The following is a 17,953-nucleotide window of genomic DNA, read 5'->3' as shown; positions in this document are numbered from 1 at the left end:
TACCATATTTATTGTTTGAATTTATATATTTCCTCTATTTATTTTTTCTATTTTTCCTGTACTTGGAGGATGAGGTCTCTGCCTGATCCCTGCCATGGAAGGGAGGGAGCAAAATGCCGTCATGGCAGTTGGACTGTAGCAGCCATGTATATGGAGGGAAACATGAGCCTAACATTAGCTGTGAATGAAGAGGACGGGACATCTTCTGTGACAGATGTTGATGTTTCTATGTCTACCCCAAGTGGCCCATGGTGTCCTTCCCTCCAGGCCACCTGTTCCAGCTCTTAGTGTGCGGTGGGAGAGGGGCCTGAGGCCTGAGAGACAGCATAACAGCAGAAAGCAGGGCCTAAGGGTGGAGGCTTTCTGACAGTTGCGGTGGGTTGTACATTCAAATGTGAAGGAAAGTCTGGTTGAGAGGGGTCCCCCAGGGCTTGCCTTCAATCTTCCCTGGCTACTCATCAGGGCTACCCATCACCACTGAGCCTCTGAGTCTAAGGAGAGAAGGGGTAGCTGGCTGAGCCCACCTGGCTGGTTTTTTCAGGAAGTCTGTCAACTGACACTGGTTCATTTCCAAAAATATATAATTTACTAAAAAAAACAGCTTTCCAAATCCATGGTAACCAAGGCATGATAGTTGAAATGGAGTTTCCAGCCAGCTGGGCTCATTAGCAGCTGTTCTTCTCCTGCCATCCCACCCAGGTGCAGTTGTCAAGCCCAACAGGGCTGACAGCAGATGTCAAATCAAGGTCAGGATGATGGTTCCCCTGATGTGATCTTACATAAAATATGAAAATTACATGTGCTGAGGTCCAGGACATGGGCAGCAACTGCTATCCGTACGGTATAGAAAGTTCCAAGTTCACAAAGCTGAGATGTTCCTGAAAGCATTCCTCCAGCCTTGGCAAATGGTGATGATTGGAGCAGGTACCAGATCTTGTAACAGTGTGACAGGGGATCTGTCATGGCCAGGCATAGCCACATGGTCTTTATGGAGCCAATAAGAGCAACACCAAACCAGAAGGCCAGATCATGGGCCCTCCCTGATTACAGCATGTGGAGTTTGAATGAGAGTTATGTTCCTTGCAAATCTCCCTCTTTGGTATCTGTGATGTCCCTGCTGCCATCTGAAATCCTGTCACAGCCTTCCCCACCACCTGCCCTTGCCACATCGGACATCCTGGCACTGACCCTGCCATCCCTGCCACAATGTTACTTTTCACCGCTACTTGGGTTGACCGCATTTTATATCAGAGTAGCTGGGTTTGAGTCCAGGCTCTATTTCCAACTCTGCTTTTGACCAGTGCATACCCTGGGAGGCAGCAGGTACGTGGTCCCTGCATCCACATGGGAAACCTAAATTCAATTCTAGATTCCTGGCTTCAGTCCACCTCACCCCAAGTTTTGTGAGCACTTCAGAAGTGGATCAGCAGATGGAAGACTTATTCTCTCTCTCTCATATTAATTTAAAATATTTGGAAATGCAAGGGACATAAAGGTCATTGAAATTTGAAATTTGGCATGTAAAAAGGCCATAGAATTTTGGTATAGAGAAACCAAAATAATGCTTTTATATGGTTTTGTCCCTATACATATTCTCTACTTCATGTGACTATGTTAATTTCTTTCGGATAATTTCTTATAATTTTATTTATATATCTCACATTAACACATTATATGCAATTTTGCTACATTCCTTTTCCATTTTCTTTTTAAAATTTTATTGGTTTATTTACTTGAAATACAGTGTGACAAAGAGGGAGAGATGGAGAGAGAAATCATCCTCATTTTTGTCAATTTAAATATTATGGGACAGATTTTCTGTATGTGGGATCATTGCATCAAAGCATAATGAACAGAGAGTTTCCAAAAAACCTTCATGTTCACTTCCACAGAAGCTATGACAATTTGAATTCCACACAGAAATCTGTGAGGGAGCTAATTCCTCATGAAAACATTTTCAATTTGGGGGACTTTTGCTCATGGGATATAGTTTTCCAAAAATACCAAATTTATGCACCATTTAGTTTATGCCTTATTTTTAGCACTTGTGTAGACATAATTTATGATAATAAAATGTATCCCTTCAAAGTACAATGTTGGGTGAGTTTTAATAAATATAAACATTACTGTAATCACCACACTTGAGATTTCTAATAATTCCATCATTCCAGAAAGCTCCATTTGGATTCACTCCCTCAAATAGCCCTTATCTAAGACAACCACCTCACCATATTTTCTCCAGAATGGTGTTTTTAATATTTTTCAATGATGAGAATATCTGTGGTTCTATAAATTCACTCTAGGTAATACAAAAATATAATCCCTAATTAATGACCCTTATGAATAAATCTTCTGTGAAATTCTTGTAAAAATATTGGTGAGTATTTTTTTTCTTTTCTCTTGAGAAAATACATAGAAGTGGAATTGGTAACTCATGTGATACACGTTTTAATTGTGTAAATTGCTCGAGCCACCAAACTGTTGTTCCATTTATATTCTGAACAGCAATATATGAAAGTTTCAGTGATTCCACATCCTCACCAATGTTTGGTATCCTCAGTCTTCTTAAATTTAGTCAATCTGCTGGTATTTAGTGATATGTGAAAGTGTTTTAATTTGAACTTCCATTAATAGGGCTTATGTTAAGTTTCTTTTCTTGAGACTAGTAGGCATACATAAAGCTCCTTTAAAACATCTTTTCAAGTATTTTTCATGTGTCCTAGGACTTACTGTTTTATTATTATTGAATTATCAGAGTTCTTCATACGTCTGATTTAAAAAAGTTTGGCTTGGCTGTGGGCATTTCGTGTAGCAAGTAAGATGCTGCTTGGGATACTTACATTCATATCCAATGTCTGCTTGCAAGTTTTGGCTGCACTTTGGATCCTAATATCCATACAGGAGCTTGGATTGAGTCCAGGGCTGTGATTTTTGATTAGGTACTGTGAGGCTGTTACAATCATTTGGGGAATGAAGCAGCATAGGGAAGATCTTCTTCTGTCACTGTATCTCCCTCTCCATTTCTCTCTTTTTTAAAAAGATTTATTTATTTTTTTGGAAGGCAGAATTACAGAGAAGCAGAGGCAGAGACAGAGAAATCTCCCATCTGCTGGTTCATTCCCCAAATGGCTGCAAAGGCTGGAGCTGGGCCAATCTGAAGCCCAGAACCAGGAGATTTTTCTGGCTCTCTCACAGGGGTGCAGGGGCCCAAGGCCCTTCCACTGCTTTCCCAGACCATAGCAGAGAGCTGGATCAGAAATGGAGCAGCCAGGACTTTAATTGGAGCCCATATGGGATTCCAGCACTGCAGAGGGTGGCTTTACTCTCTACACCACACTTCTGGCCCCTCTATTTCTCTTTCTATATCTTTCTCTCTGTGTGTATCTCTCTCGATTTTTCAAATCAAATGAATATAAATACATAATTCAAATTTTGGTGAATTTATTCCCCAAGTAAATGGCTTCTATGTAATGGTCATGTATTACAATGAGAATACATTTTGGGAAATTTATCATTAGGCAGTTTTGTTACTGATGAACATCACAAAACATATCTACACAAGTCAAGATTTTTGCCATTACTTGTCAACATAATCTTATGGGATGACTTGGGGTTCTGCGTGGTATGTCATTCACTGAAGCTTTGTTATTAAGTATGTGACAGGATGTAGTGTTTTCTGAGAAATTAAATATTACAATTTTAATGTAGTACAATTTTCTGTTGGATGTGTGTGTTTGATATCTAAGAAATACTGGCCAATGATAAAGTCAGCATGGTGTTCTTCTATAATTTGTTTTTGAAGTTTTACAGTTTTTGTTTTTGCCAGGAAGTCTATAATTTACTAAATGTGTATTTGTATGTTGTCATGCAGGAATCAAGGTAAACTTCATTCCACAGATATATCTAAGTGTTCAGTACCATTTAGAGAAAAGTCTAACCTTTAACACTTTGATTACATGAGTGCATTAGTTGAATATCATCAAATGAAATGTTCAGGTCAGTTTTTGGACTCTATTAATTATATATTTGAAAAACAGAGTTCCAGAGAGAGAAGGAGATACCCCCCCCACAAACACACAGGAGAGAGAGAGAGAGAGAGAGAGAGATCTTCCACATCCTGATTTACTCCCCAAATGGCCACAACAGTCAGGGCTGGGCCAGGCTGAAGCCAGGGGTCAGGAGGTCCTTCTGGGTATCTCATGTGGATGCAGAGGCCCAAGCACTTGGGCCATATTCCACAGCTATCCTAAGTGCATTAGCAGAGAGTTGGATTGGAAGTGGAGCAGCCAGAACATGAACTGGCACCCTTATGGGATGTCAACATCACAGGCAGCAGCTTTATGCACTATGCCAAAATGTCATACTCCCATTTTAAATCTTGGTATGAGGTAGTTGAAAATCACAATATTTGATCTTAAAATTAGCTTTACTATTTTATGTCCTTTTCATTTTAAAGTTTTTCAGTTAGAAGGTGATTTTTCATGAGGACAAACACACAGAGTTGTTGGAATTGTGATGGCATTTCTTCATATTTTAAAATAAATTTGGGGAAATTCATGTCTTGAATTACTGAATTTTCTTAGCTTTATTTGTCTGAAAGTCAGGGTGACAGAGGAAAAGATAGAAATTAATCTTTTATCTGTAGTTTTACTCTTCAAATACTTGTAACAGAGCTATGTGAAGTCAAAAACAAAACAAAGACAAAAACTCAAAAACACAATAATCTATCTAGGTCCCCACATGGGTGGCAGGGGCCCAAGCACTCAGTGTATCATTTCTGTCCCCTAGACACAGTAGTAGAGAGTTATATCAGATGTGGAGGTGGGATTTCATCAGAAGTAGAATAATATGGGACATTAGCACCCCAAATGTCAACTTAACCCACTGCATGACAAAGACCACACCAACATTGAGTTTTATATTCAATGCATGTATTATAAATTTCCACTTCATTTGGATCTTCTTTATATACTATCAGGAATATTTTGTTTTTCTTTTTTTTTAAACTTTTATTTAATGAATATAAATTTCCAAAGTACAGCTTATGAACTACAATGGCTTACCCCATAACGTCCCTCCCACCCGCAACCCTCCCCTTTCCCACTCGCTCTCCCCTTCCATTCACATCAAGATTCATTTTCGTTTCTCTTTATGTACACAAGATCAGTTTAGCATACAATTTTTAAATTTTTTTAACTTTTGTTTAATGAATATAAATTTCCAAAGTACAGCTTATGGACTACAATGGCTTCCCCCCCCCCATAACGTCCCTCCAACCCGCAACCCTCCCCTTATACACTCCCTCTTCCCTTCCATTCACATCAAGATTCATTTTCGATTCTCTTTATATACAGAAGATCAGTTTAGCATACATTAAGTAAAGATTTCAACAGTTTGCTCCCACACAGAAACATAAAGTGAAAAATACTGTTTCAGTACTCGTTACAGCATTAAATCTCAATGTACAGCACACTAAGGACAAAGATCCTACATGAGGAGTAAGTGCACAGTGACTCCTGTTGTTGACTTAGCAAATTGACACTCTTGTTTATGGCATCAGTAATCACCCTAGGCTCTTGTCATGAGCTGCCAAGGCTATGTAAACCCCCTGAGTTCACTGACTCTGATCATATTTAGACAAGGCCATGGTCAAAGTGGAAGTTCTCTCCTCCCTTCAGAGAAAGGTACCTCCTTCTTTGATGACCCATTCTTTCCACTGGGATCTCACTCGTGGAGATCTTTCATTTAGGGTTTTGTTTTTTTTTTTCGCTAAGAGTGTCTTGGCTTTCCATGCCTGAAATACTCTCATGGGCTCTTCAGCCTGATCCGCATGCCTTAAGGGCTGATTCTGAGGCCAGAGTGCTGTTTAGGACATCTGCCATTCTATGGGTCTGCTGTGTATCTCACTTCCCATGTTGGATCATTCTCTCCCTTTTTTATTCTATCAGCTAGTATTTGCAGACACTATTCTTCTTTATGTGATCCCTTTTGTTCTTAGTCCTTTCATTGTGATCAATTGTGAACAGAAATTGATCACTGGGACTAGTGAGATGGCATTGGTACATGCCACCTTGATGGGATTGAATTGGAATCCCCTGGTATGTTTCTAACTCTACCGTTTGAGGTAAGTCAGATTGAGCATGTCCTGAAGTGCACATCTCTTCCCTCTCTTACTCCCACTCTTATATTTAACAGCGATCACTTTTCAGTTAAGTTTCAGCACTTAAGAAGAATTGTGTATTGATTACAGTATTCAACCAAAAGTATTAAGCAGAACAAACAAACAAAAATACTAAGAGGGATAACATATCAAGTTGCTCATCAACAGTCAGGGTGAGGGCTGATCAAGTCACTGTTTCTCCTAGTGTTCATTTCACTTTAACAGGTTTCCTTTTTGGTGCTCAGTTAGTTATCACCTATCAAGGAGAACAAGTGGTATTTTTCCCTTTGGGATTGGCTTATTATACTCAGCATAATGTTTTCCAAATTCCTAACAGGGATCACTTTTCAGTTAAAATTTAAACACCTGAGAATAATTGTGTGTTAATTACAGAGTTCAACCAATGGTACTAGAACAAAAAAATACTAAAATGGATAAAGTATTACATTGTACATCAACCATCAGGACAAGAGCTGGTCGAGTCACTGTTTCTCATAGTGTCCATATCACTTCAACAAGTTTCCCCTTTGGTGCTCAGTTAGTTGTCGGCGATCAGGGAGAACATATGATATTTGTCCCTTTGGGACTGGCTCAATACACTCAGCATGATGTTTTTCAAATTCCTCCATCGTGTTGCAAATGACCGGGTTTCATTGTTTTTGACTGCTGTATAGTATTCTATAGAGTACATGTCCCATAATTTCTTTATCCAGCCTACTATTGATGGGCATTTGGGTTGGTTCCAGGTCTTAACTATTGTGAATTGAGCTGCAATAAACATTAATGTGCAGACAGCTTGTTTGTTTGCCAATTTCATTTCCTTTGGGTAAATTCCAAGGAGTGGGATGGCTGGGTTGAATGATAGGGTTCTATTAAGGTTTCTGAGGAATCTCCAGACTGACTTCCATAGTGGCTTAACCAGTTTGCATTCCCACCAACAGTGGGTTAGTGTCCCATTTTCCCCACATCCTCTCCAGCATCTGTTGTTGGTAGATTTCTGAATGTGAGCCAATTTGATCAGGGTGAGGTGAAACCTCATTGTGGTTTTGATTTGCACTTCCCTGATTGCTAGTGATCTTGAACATTTTTCATGTGTCTGTTGGCCATTTGGATTTCCTCTTTTGAAAAATGTCTATTGAGGTCCTTGGCCCATCTCTTAAGTGGGTTCATTGTTTTGATGTTGTGGAATTTCTTGATTTCTTTGTAGATTCTGGTTATCAACCTTTTATCAGTTGCATAATTCGCAAATATGTTTTCCCATTCTGTTGGTTGCCTCTTCACTCTCCTGACTGTATCTTTTGCAGTACAGAAACTTCTCAACTTGATGCAATCCCAAATGTTAATTTTGGCTTTGACTGCCTGTGCTTCTGGAGTGTTTTCCAAGAAGTCCGGTACCTATATCTTGCAGGGTTTTTCCAATGCTCTCTAATAATTTGATGGTGTCAGGTCATAGATTTAAGTCTTTAATCCATGTTGAGTGAATTTTTGTGTAAGGTGTAAGGTAGGGTCTTGTTTCATGATTCTGCACATGGAAATCCAATTTTCCCAGCACCATTTATTGAATAGACTGTCCTTACTCCAGGGATTGGTTTTAGATACTTGATCAAATATGAGTTGGCTGTAGATGTTTGCATTGACTTCTGGTGTTTCTATTCTGTTCCATTGGTCTATCCATCTGTTTCTGTACCAGTACCATGCTGTCTTGATTACAACTGCCCTGCAGTATGTCCTGAAATCTGGTATTGTGATGCCTCCGGCTTTGTTTTTGTTGTACAAGATTACTTTAGCTCTTCGAGGTCTCCTGTGTCTCCATACAAATTTCAGCATCATTTTGTCCAGATCTGAGAAGAAGATCTTCGGTATCTTGATTGGTATTGCATTGAATGTATAAATTGCTTTTGGGAGAATGGACATTTTGATGATATTGATTCTTCCAATCCATGAGCATGGAAGATTTTTCCATTTCTTGGTATCCTCTTCTATATCTTTCTTTAAGGTTTTGTAATTTTCATCGTAGAGATCTTGAACGTCCTTGGTTAAGTTTATTCCAAGGTATTTGATTGTTTTTGTAGCTATTGTGAATGGGATTGATCTTAGCAGTTCTTCCTCAGCCATGGCATTGCCTGTGTATACAAAGGCTGTTGATTTTTGTGCATTGATTTTATATCCTGCTACTTTTCCAAAATCTTCTATGAGTTCCAATAGTCTCTTAGTAGAGTTCTTTGGGTCCCCTAAATAAAGAATCATATTATCTGCAAAGAGGGATAGTTTGAGTTCTTCCTTCCCAATTTGTATCCCTTTAATTTCTTTTTTTTTTTTTGACAGGCAGAGTGGACAGTGAGAGAGAGAGAGACAGAGAGAAAAGTCTTCCTTTGCCGTTGGTTCACTCTCCAATGGCCGCCGCAGCCGGCGCGCTGCGGCCGGCGCACCACGCTGATCCGATGGCAGGAGTGAAGAGCCAGGTGCTTTTCCTGGTCTCCCATGGGGTGCAGGGTCCAAGCACCTGGGCCATCCTCCACTGCACTCCCTGGCCACAGCAGAGAGCTGGCCTGGAAGAGGGGCAACTGGGACAGAATCCGGCGCCCCGGCCAGGACTAGAACCCGGTGTGCCGGTGCCGCTAGGCGGAGTATTATCCTAGTGAGCCGCGGCGCCGGCTAATTTCTTTTTGCCTAATAGCTCTGGCTAGAACTTCCAGAACTATATTGAATAGCAGTGGTGGGAGTGGGCATTCCTATCTGGTACCAGATCTCAGTGGAAATGCTTCCAACTTTTCCCCATTCAATAGGATGTTGGCTGTGGGTTTTTCAGATTGCTTTGATTGTATTGAGGAATGTTCCTTCCAAACACAGTTTGCTTAGAGTTTTCATCATGAAAGGGTGTTGTATTTTATCAAATGCTTTCTCGGCGTCTATTGAGATAATCATATGGTTTTTCTTCTGCAGTCTGTTAATGTGGTGTATTACATTGATTGTTTTGCACACATTAAACCATACCTGCATACCAGGGATAAATCCCACTAGTACAGAAAGCTCATAGAACCCCTAATAAACATGAGAAAAAGAGATCCTCACCATGACACCTTGTAATTAAACTCTCCACAGTGAAACATAAAGAAAAGATCCTAAAATGTGCAAGAGAGAAACGTTAGATTACTCTCAGAGGATCTCCAATCAGACTCACAGCTGACTTCTCATCAGAAAGCCTACAAGCTAGGAGGGAATGGCGGGATATAGCCCAGGTACTAAGAGAGAAAAACTGCCAGCCCAGAATATTATATCCTGCAAAGCTATCATTTGTGAATGAAGGTGAAAGAAAAACTTTTCATAGCAAACAGAAATTGAAAGAATTTGTCACCACTCGTCCAGCCCTGCAAAAGATGCTTAAAGATGTGTTGCACACAGAAACACAGAAACATGGTCATCAATATGAAATAAGGTAAAGGAAGGAAACCTCACAAAAGATCACAGGGAATTCAAAGCATATATTAGAACTTATCTTTGGCAAATGGCAGGGCAAAGTGACCACTTATCATTAGTCACATTGAACGTTAATGGCCTGAACTGTCCAGTTAAAAGACACCGATTGGCTGATTGGGTAAGGAACAAAACCCATCGATTTGCTGCTTACAAGAAACACATCTTTCCAACAAAGATCCATACAGACTGAAAGTGAAAGGCTGGAAAAAGATATACCATGCCAACAGAAATGAAAAAAGAGAGGGCGTAGCCATCTTAATATCGGACAATATAAACTTTACCACAAAAACTGTTAAGAGAGACAAAGAGGGACACTATATAATGATTAAGGGATCAATTCAACCGGAAGATATAACAATTATCAATGTATATGCACCTAACTACAGGGCACCGGTTTATTTAAAAGATTTGTTAAGGGACTTAAAGGGAGACTTAGACTGCAATACAATAGTACTGGGGGACTTCAATACTCCACTATCAGAAATAGACAGATCAATAGGACAGAAGATCAACAAGGATACAGTAGATTTAAACGACACTATAGCCCAAATGGATCTAACAGATATATACAGAACTCTCAATCCTACAGCTTAAGATTTTACATTCTTCTCAGCAGTACATGGAACCTTCTGTAGGATTGACCACATACTAGGTCATAAAGCAAATCTCAGCAAATTCAAAAGAATTAGAATCATACCATGCAGCTTCTCAGACCATAAAGGAATGAAGTTGGAAATTAGCAACTCAGGAATCCCTAGAGCATACGCAAACACATGGAGATTGAACAACATGCTCCTGAATGGACAATGGGTCATAGAAGAAATTAAAAGAGAAATTAAAATTTTTCTGGAAGTAAATGAGGATAACAGCATAACATACGAAAACTTATGGGATGCAGCAAAAGCAGTGTTAAGAGGAAAGTTTATATCAATAGGTGCCTACATCAAGAAATTGGAAAGGCACCAAACAGATAAGCTTTCAATTCACCTCAAGGAGTTAGAAAACCTACAGCAAACCAGACCCAAATCTAGTAGGAGAAGAGAAATAATTAAAATCAGAGAAGAAATCAACAGGATTGAATCAAGAAAAACATTACAAAAAATCAGCCAAACGAGGAGCTGTTTTTTTGAAAAAATAAACAAAATTGACACCCCATTGGCCCAACGAACTAAAAAACGAAAAGACCCAAATCAATAAAATCAGAGATGAAAAAGGAAATGTAACAACAGACACCACAGAAATAAATAGAGTCATCAGAAATTACTGCAAGGACTTGTATGCGAACAAACAGGGAAACCTATCAGAATTGGAGAGATTTCTGGACACATGAAACCTACCTAAATTGAATCAGGAAGACATTGAAAACCTAAGCAGACCCATAACTGAGACAGAAATTGAAACAGTAATAAAGGCCCTCCCAACAAAGAAAAGCCCAGGACCAGATGGATTCACTGCTGAATTCTACCAGACATTTAAAGAACTGACTCCAATTCTTCTCATACTATTCAGAACAATCGAAAAAGAGGGAGTTCTCCCAAATTCTTTCTATGAAGCCAGCATCACCTTGATTCCTAAGCTGGAAAAAGATGCAGCATTGAAAGAGTATTACAGACCAATATCCCTGATGAACATAGATGCAAAAATCCTCAATAAAATTCTGGCCAATAGAATGCAACAACACATCAGAAAGATCATCCACCCAGACCAAGTGGGATTTATCCCTGGTATTTTGTTTTTCATAGTATGGGATATTACATAATATTTGTTATTTGTTCCCAAGTGTTTTATATTTTTAATGCTTTTGTAAATAGTTTTATTTCATTTTATTTGTTTGTTCTTAAAACAAATTTCATTGAATTTTGCATGCTCACCTTCCTTGCTGGGGTTTCTTCTAGTGCATTCAGTTTATTTGACATTTACCAAATATTCTCTTATTATCATCCAAAAATCTTTTGAGAAAAAATCATTTAAATTCAAGATTTTAATGTGTCCTTATTTTCAAATTACTTTTCTATTGTAATCTCTTTTATTTTTCATTTATATTCTGCTGTGATCTCTATGTATGTATTTGGTTGTGCAAATATGGGGTTGTTTTCCTGTTTTTTACAAATTATTTATTTATTTATTTATTTTTTAACTTTTATTTAATGAATATACGTTTCCAAAGTACGAATAATGGATTTCTATGGCTTCCCCCCATACAAATTATTTATTTTTAATTTTTAAACTGTGATAAAAATGAATCATATTTATGAATAAACATAAAAATTGTATATTTATGGGACACCATGTGCTATTTTGAAACATGCATACATTGCATAACATTCAAATCAGGGTAAACAAATCTATCTCCTCAAACATATTATTTCTTTTTTTAAAAGATTTATTTATTTATTTGAAAGGCATATTTACAGAGAGGGAGAGAAAGAGAGAGAAACAGAGAGAGGGAGAGAGAGCTGGGCCAATCCAAAGCCAAAAGCCTGAAGCTTCTTCTGGATCTTCCATGTGGATTCAGGGGCCCAAGGACTTAGGCCATCTTCTACTGCTTTCCCAAGGAATAGCAGAGAGATGGATCAGAAGTGGGACAGCTGGAACTTTAACTGTCACCCATATGGGATGCTGGCACTGCAGGCAGTGGCTTTACCCACTACGCCACAGTGTCATCCCCAAACATATCATTTCTGGTGCTGAAAATACCCAAATTTCTTTCTGTTAATTTTTATTTGTTTTAAAATTTCTTATGGTAAACAAATTTAATTTATTTCATAAATACAGATTTAGAGCATAGTATCTAAATAAACATTAAACATTTATTTAAAATAAAATAAGCATTATCATTGTGTATTGTCACTCTACTGTGCAATGCAACAACAGAACTTTCATCCCCAATGTGTAGTGTAGGATTTTACTATCACTTGTACCATTTACATTTCCCTATCATCTCTCACCATAGTCTCTTCAGACTCTGGTAACTATCCAAATACCCCCAACTTCTGAGATTAGCTTTATTATATTTCACATATGAGTAGAATTTTGTGACTTATTTTTCTGTTCCTACCACGCTACCCAGATCCCCCTAGTAACAGGTGTGTTTCCTAATAGGGCTTCAGACTCTGCCAACTCCCATGTACCTCCCCATGATGGCCCCTGGAGTATGCTGGGAAAACTGGGAAGCACCTGCTGCAACTCTGATGGAAGTCTCATTCAAGAGATGACAGTGACAGTAAGTTTTGTACATTGAGCATGAATCAGCAAGACCCTGCTAGAGTGCTAGAACATACACACCCAGAGGACACTCATGGGCTTATTTTATCCACATCCACAGTGGCACAACCATGAACTACACAGGAGAATGCAGTCCAGGGTGGGGAGAGCAAGAAACAGCTGTAGTACAGCAGGAGTTAGAGTTTGCCAACCTACAGAAAACTGACCAGTCTCTTGCTGCCTCTGCAGGGCCAAAAGAGAACAGGAGGAGAGTAGGATTTGGAGAGATGGGGCTGCTCTTTGTGACAGGGATGTCCACCACTCTGAGTCAGGGCCCTACCAGTATGAAAATATCCTAGGTACTCTCAACATCAGCTTCAGTGTTGGGCACATGAGTGTCAGGAAAAGTAAAAGTGATCCACCCCTTAATCCCTCATCTGCATCAAGAAAAGGGTTTCTGTTCTTCCTACAGATTGTACAGCTCGAGATCCCAGGCAGCCTGTGCTCAGTTACACTCTCCCCTTTCCACCATTCCAGGAGGACTCCTTGGAGCCCAGTGTTGACAGCACAAGAGAGATGGGGCAGTATTAGAGCAGAAGGCATCCGATTGGATCAGCAGGGCTGGTGTGAAGACTCTTCTGCGGAGGAGGTTTTACCATTGTATTACTCAGTTCTTATTGAAGGAATGGAAGCAGAGTATGTGAACCTTAGGAAGATGTAGTAGGTTTGTGTGGGGACTCACTGCAAAAACTTTGATTCAAAATTAAAAGGGCTTAAAAAGTTGTTACAAAATATAATTGCATTGGGGGAAAGAGGATGGGTTGGAAGTAGAGCCTTGAAGGAACCTGTGACCTTGTATAGCAAGTAATAGAAGGCACTGGTATACCTGGTCTCATGGAATACCTACCACAGATCTTACGTTTTACCTGTTTCCTAGAAAGACCCCAAGATCCATCCCTGGAGATTTTGGTTATTCATTGGGTTGAGGAGGCTGACTTTGGCCCTAGTATCTGTGGAGTGTACCATTGTGACAGCTGGTTCCATGATGTCACTGTTGCCCAGCACCCCTCTCTCTGTGTTCTACTGCAGTTAGAGCCTTACTGACTTGGAGGTTTTTTATTTAGGAAGCTTATTCATCACAGGAGGACACAGGTGACTGCAACCTGCTTTCTTCATTTCCTGCTGAGTTGGGGACAGTCCCTGCAAGGTGTGTGGCCCTGATTTCTCCTGGCTAATGAGAAAGGTGATATTTGCTATACCCTCAGTGGTGTCCACTGTATACTGCATATGAATATAGTTGTTTCTGACCCTGTGGGATGATGGAGCAAATTTCCCTTTAATATGGATCTGTGGAGGGACATGAGTCCCTAGGGAACCATTGTATTTAACAGTGATCTCAGTGCTCTGGGTGCACCAGACTCAGAGGCTTCATGACCTATAATGGGATGGGAATGGCCCTTTATGATGGAAAATGTGGCTGCTGGAGGATACTCATAACCCAATCTGTGTGAGGAGCAGTCTTCCTGTGTGTCAAGAAAGTTGGACAGAGACCCTAAGTCTGATGTTCCCTCTGTCCCTGTACTTTAAAGAAGTCACCTTTCTGGAAACTAGGCTCCAGGTGTCATACACCTGTCTGTGGACCTGAATCTTACTTCAATGAAATGGACAAGAGCTCTGTGAGGAGTAGTTCCCTGCAGTTATCCAGTATTTTTGTCCTGTAGCTTTTAGCAGATGTAGGCCCTGAAGGTGTAGTAGGTAAAGGGGTGAGCAGACACCATAGTCAAGGGTGAGCAGTTACAGACCTGGATACTCCACAAAGGAGGAAGAATCAAACCTTGTTCTGTGCCTGTGGTCACAGGGCCCTGGGATCCCTCAGGACAGACAGGCTGCCCTGCTGCCCCAAGACTCCAAGTGCCTCTGGTCATTCACCTGAGTCTCCTTGTTGGTTGCAGCATTACAAAGGAGGGAAGCAAGTGTGGCTTAGGGAGAAGGATGTAAGCTGCTGCCTAGTCATAGACAGGTTGGAGGTCCTGCAATGAGTTATCTGTCTGCATCTCATCCAAGTTGTGAGACCATTTTTAGAAACACCTGCCTTGAGATAAGACAGGTCTCCACAGAGTTGGGACCCTGTTTCTGGCTGCCATCACAGTGTTCATCCTGGTGAACATTAGATTAGAGCTGACTGACCCATTGAGTGATCCAGAGTGACTGGCAGGGATGGAGCTGGATGTGAGGTAGTTGTGGTTTATGCAGTGCTGAGGCCTCTTCTGCACAAGGGGAAGGCCATTCTGAGGTCTCAGTCTGTGCCTGATGGAGCTTGCCTTTTTCTGCACCATTATATAGGATGTGTCCCAGGGTTAAAGATATCTATTCCTTTTTTTTTTGACAGGCAGAGTGGACAGTGAGAGAGAGAGAGAGAAAAGGTCTTCCTTTGCCATTGGTTCACCCTCCAATGGCTGCTGCAGCCGGCTCACTGCAGCCGATGCACCACGCTGATCCGATGGCAGGAGCAAGGTACTTATCCTGGTATCCCATGGGGTGCAGGGCCCAAGCACTCGGGCCATCCTCCACTGCACTCCCGGGCCATAGCAGAGAGCTGGCCTGGAAGAGGGGCAACCGGGACAGAATGACTAGATGTGTTGACATGACTTTGGGTATGTAAGTTTTTATCACTTGAACTAATGGTTCCATTAAACATAGTAACTGTTATGAATTCAATAAAAATGCTAATATGCATGTGCTTATTTCCAACCTGAAGTAATTTTTCCCATTTGTTCTCAAGCCTCATAGTGAGCAGCAAGATAAAATTGCCTCAAATACACAAATATACCAACTTGAATATATTTGTTTTAATTTTTTCTTTTCTTGAAAGACACATATAGATACAGAGAAATAGTCCATCTCTGGTTCATTTCTCCAAATGTCCACAATAACAAGTGCTAAGTCAGATAAGCCATGAGAGAGGAATTCAATGAGTGCCTCTCATGAAAGGAGCAAGGAGCCAATCACTTGAATTATCATTTGCTGCATCCCAGAGTGTACAACAGCACAAATCAGAAATACCCAGGATGTAAACCCAGGCATTCATGTATCAGATGAAGGAATACCAAACTGTGATTTAACATCTGTGCCAAGCATCTACTCAATGGTGAGCAAGTTGACATAAAAATATGAGGCCATCTTATACTAGCAGGCTGGGATGTTGTAGAAGGTCAGGCAAGATTAGCCAGAGCTTGCCCAGATCAGCAGCACTGTCCATCAGACCTCCAGTACAAAATTTACACCTAAAATACTTTTTTAAAATTTCATGGCACTAGGTGTTGTCATTTCAAGCAATTAGGGTTGCCAGCTTTATCAAATAAAACGTGCAGAATGTTTGGTCTAATTGGATACATACAGTACATTGAAGAAAACATTTTTGAATACCATAGTGAGCAAATTCTCAACATTATCATTTTAGTCTGATATACTGAATATATACTGGAGTAACATTAATAACTTTGAGAATTAATTTTTAAAAGATTTATTTATATATTTGAAAATCAGTGTTATACAGAGAAAAAAGGAGAAGCAGAGAGAGAGAGAGAGAGAGAGAGAGAGAGATTGGTATTCAGTGCATTGGTTCACTCCAATTGGCTGCAATGGCCAGAGCTGGGGTGATTTGATGCCAGGAGCCAGGAGCTTCCTCCAGGTCTCACACACAGGTGCTTTTGATTTCCTAGGCCATAGAAGAGAGCTGGATTGGAAGTAGAGCAGCCAGGACTTGAACCAGCACCAATGTGGGATGCTGGCACTGCAGGCAGCAGCTTTACCAGCTATACCACAGCACCAACCCTGAGAATTAATTTTCAAATCAATTTTGTGGAAGCATATAACATCATTTTCATTTCATAACTGACTTTTCCATTCTTTAACATTATGTTGCATATCTTGATCAACATCTTTTTTTCTTACAAAAAGAGCTTTATTATATGTTTTTATTCTGTGCTTCAATACTACATACCATGATTTCATTTATTCTCATACTAGAAGAATATTTACCAACATTTATTTACAAAAATTTATTTATTTATTTAAATATTTAGTCATTTATTTGAAAGGCAGAGCTACACAGAGAGAGGGGAGGAGAGAGAGAGAGAGATCTTTCATCCACTGGTTCACTCCCCAGTTGGTCGCAACAGCTGGAGCTGCACCTATCTGAAGCCAGGAGCATCTTGCGGATCTTCCACATGGGTGCAGGGGCCCAAGGACTTGGGCTATCTTCTGCTGCTTTCCCAGGCCATAGCAGAGAGCTGGATTAGAAGTGGAGCAACCAGGTCTCAACCTGCACTCATACAGGGTGCTGGCACTGCAGTCCAGGGCATTAGCCCACTGTGCCACAGTGCTGGCCCCCCCAATTTTTTTTTTTTTAGTTTTAAACTTCATTTCAAAGATAGTCATGACAAACATCTAAATAATTACACTCCTCAAGTCAAAATTTATTTTGCCAGGGATTCCAAGGTAGCAGAATAGGGAAAGATCAGTTCACACTAGGCTAATAAAAAAAAGTGAAGAATGCATTTTCAGGAGTGAGTTGGAGGGAAAACTGCAGTGGAGATTCTGTGGAAGGAGGAGAGACATTGTGGATCTGTATGGAAGGTGAAAATATGCGGCAATGTGCACAGACATACCACATAACCCCAGAAGCCAAGAGCTGGAGAAAGAAAGAACTAGCTTTGGATGGTGAGGTGTGATCAGACTGCAGCATGCTGTAACACTGGTGATATAGTTGGAATGAGAACCTAGTAGACTACACTTTCGCCTGGAGGCCTGAGGGGAACAGAGTGCATGCTCACCCAGGAAAGAAAAGGGGATTATTCTTTCTACCCATCTCTCTCCCTCATATACACAACAGTGCCTGGAAACCAACTGAAAGAGGGTGGGTGCCATTTTGTACATAAGTACGTAGCAGCTATAGCAGCTCTTGCGCACTTGCCCAGAAACCAGCAAGGACAGATGCCATCTTGCCAGCTCCCAGCAATGGGGGAAGATAGGTGCTATGCTGACATTAGTAACAGTTGAAGAGACTCTTGTATGTGCCCAGTAACTGGTGGGGAGAAGGCGTGATTTTGA

Source organism: Oryctolagus cuniculus, chromosome 8 (genome assembly GCF_051225735.1).
Source record: "Oryctolagus cuniculus isolate XC-2025 breed Fujian yellow rabbit chromosome 8, ASM5122573v1, whole genome shotgun sequence".
Taxonomy (NCBI): domain Eukaryota; kingdom Metazoa; phylum Chordata; class Mammalia; order Lagomorpha; family Leporidae; genus Oryctolagus; species Oryctolagus cuniculus.
Note: the sequence above shows the minus strand (reverse complement) of the source record.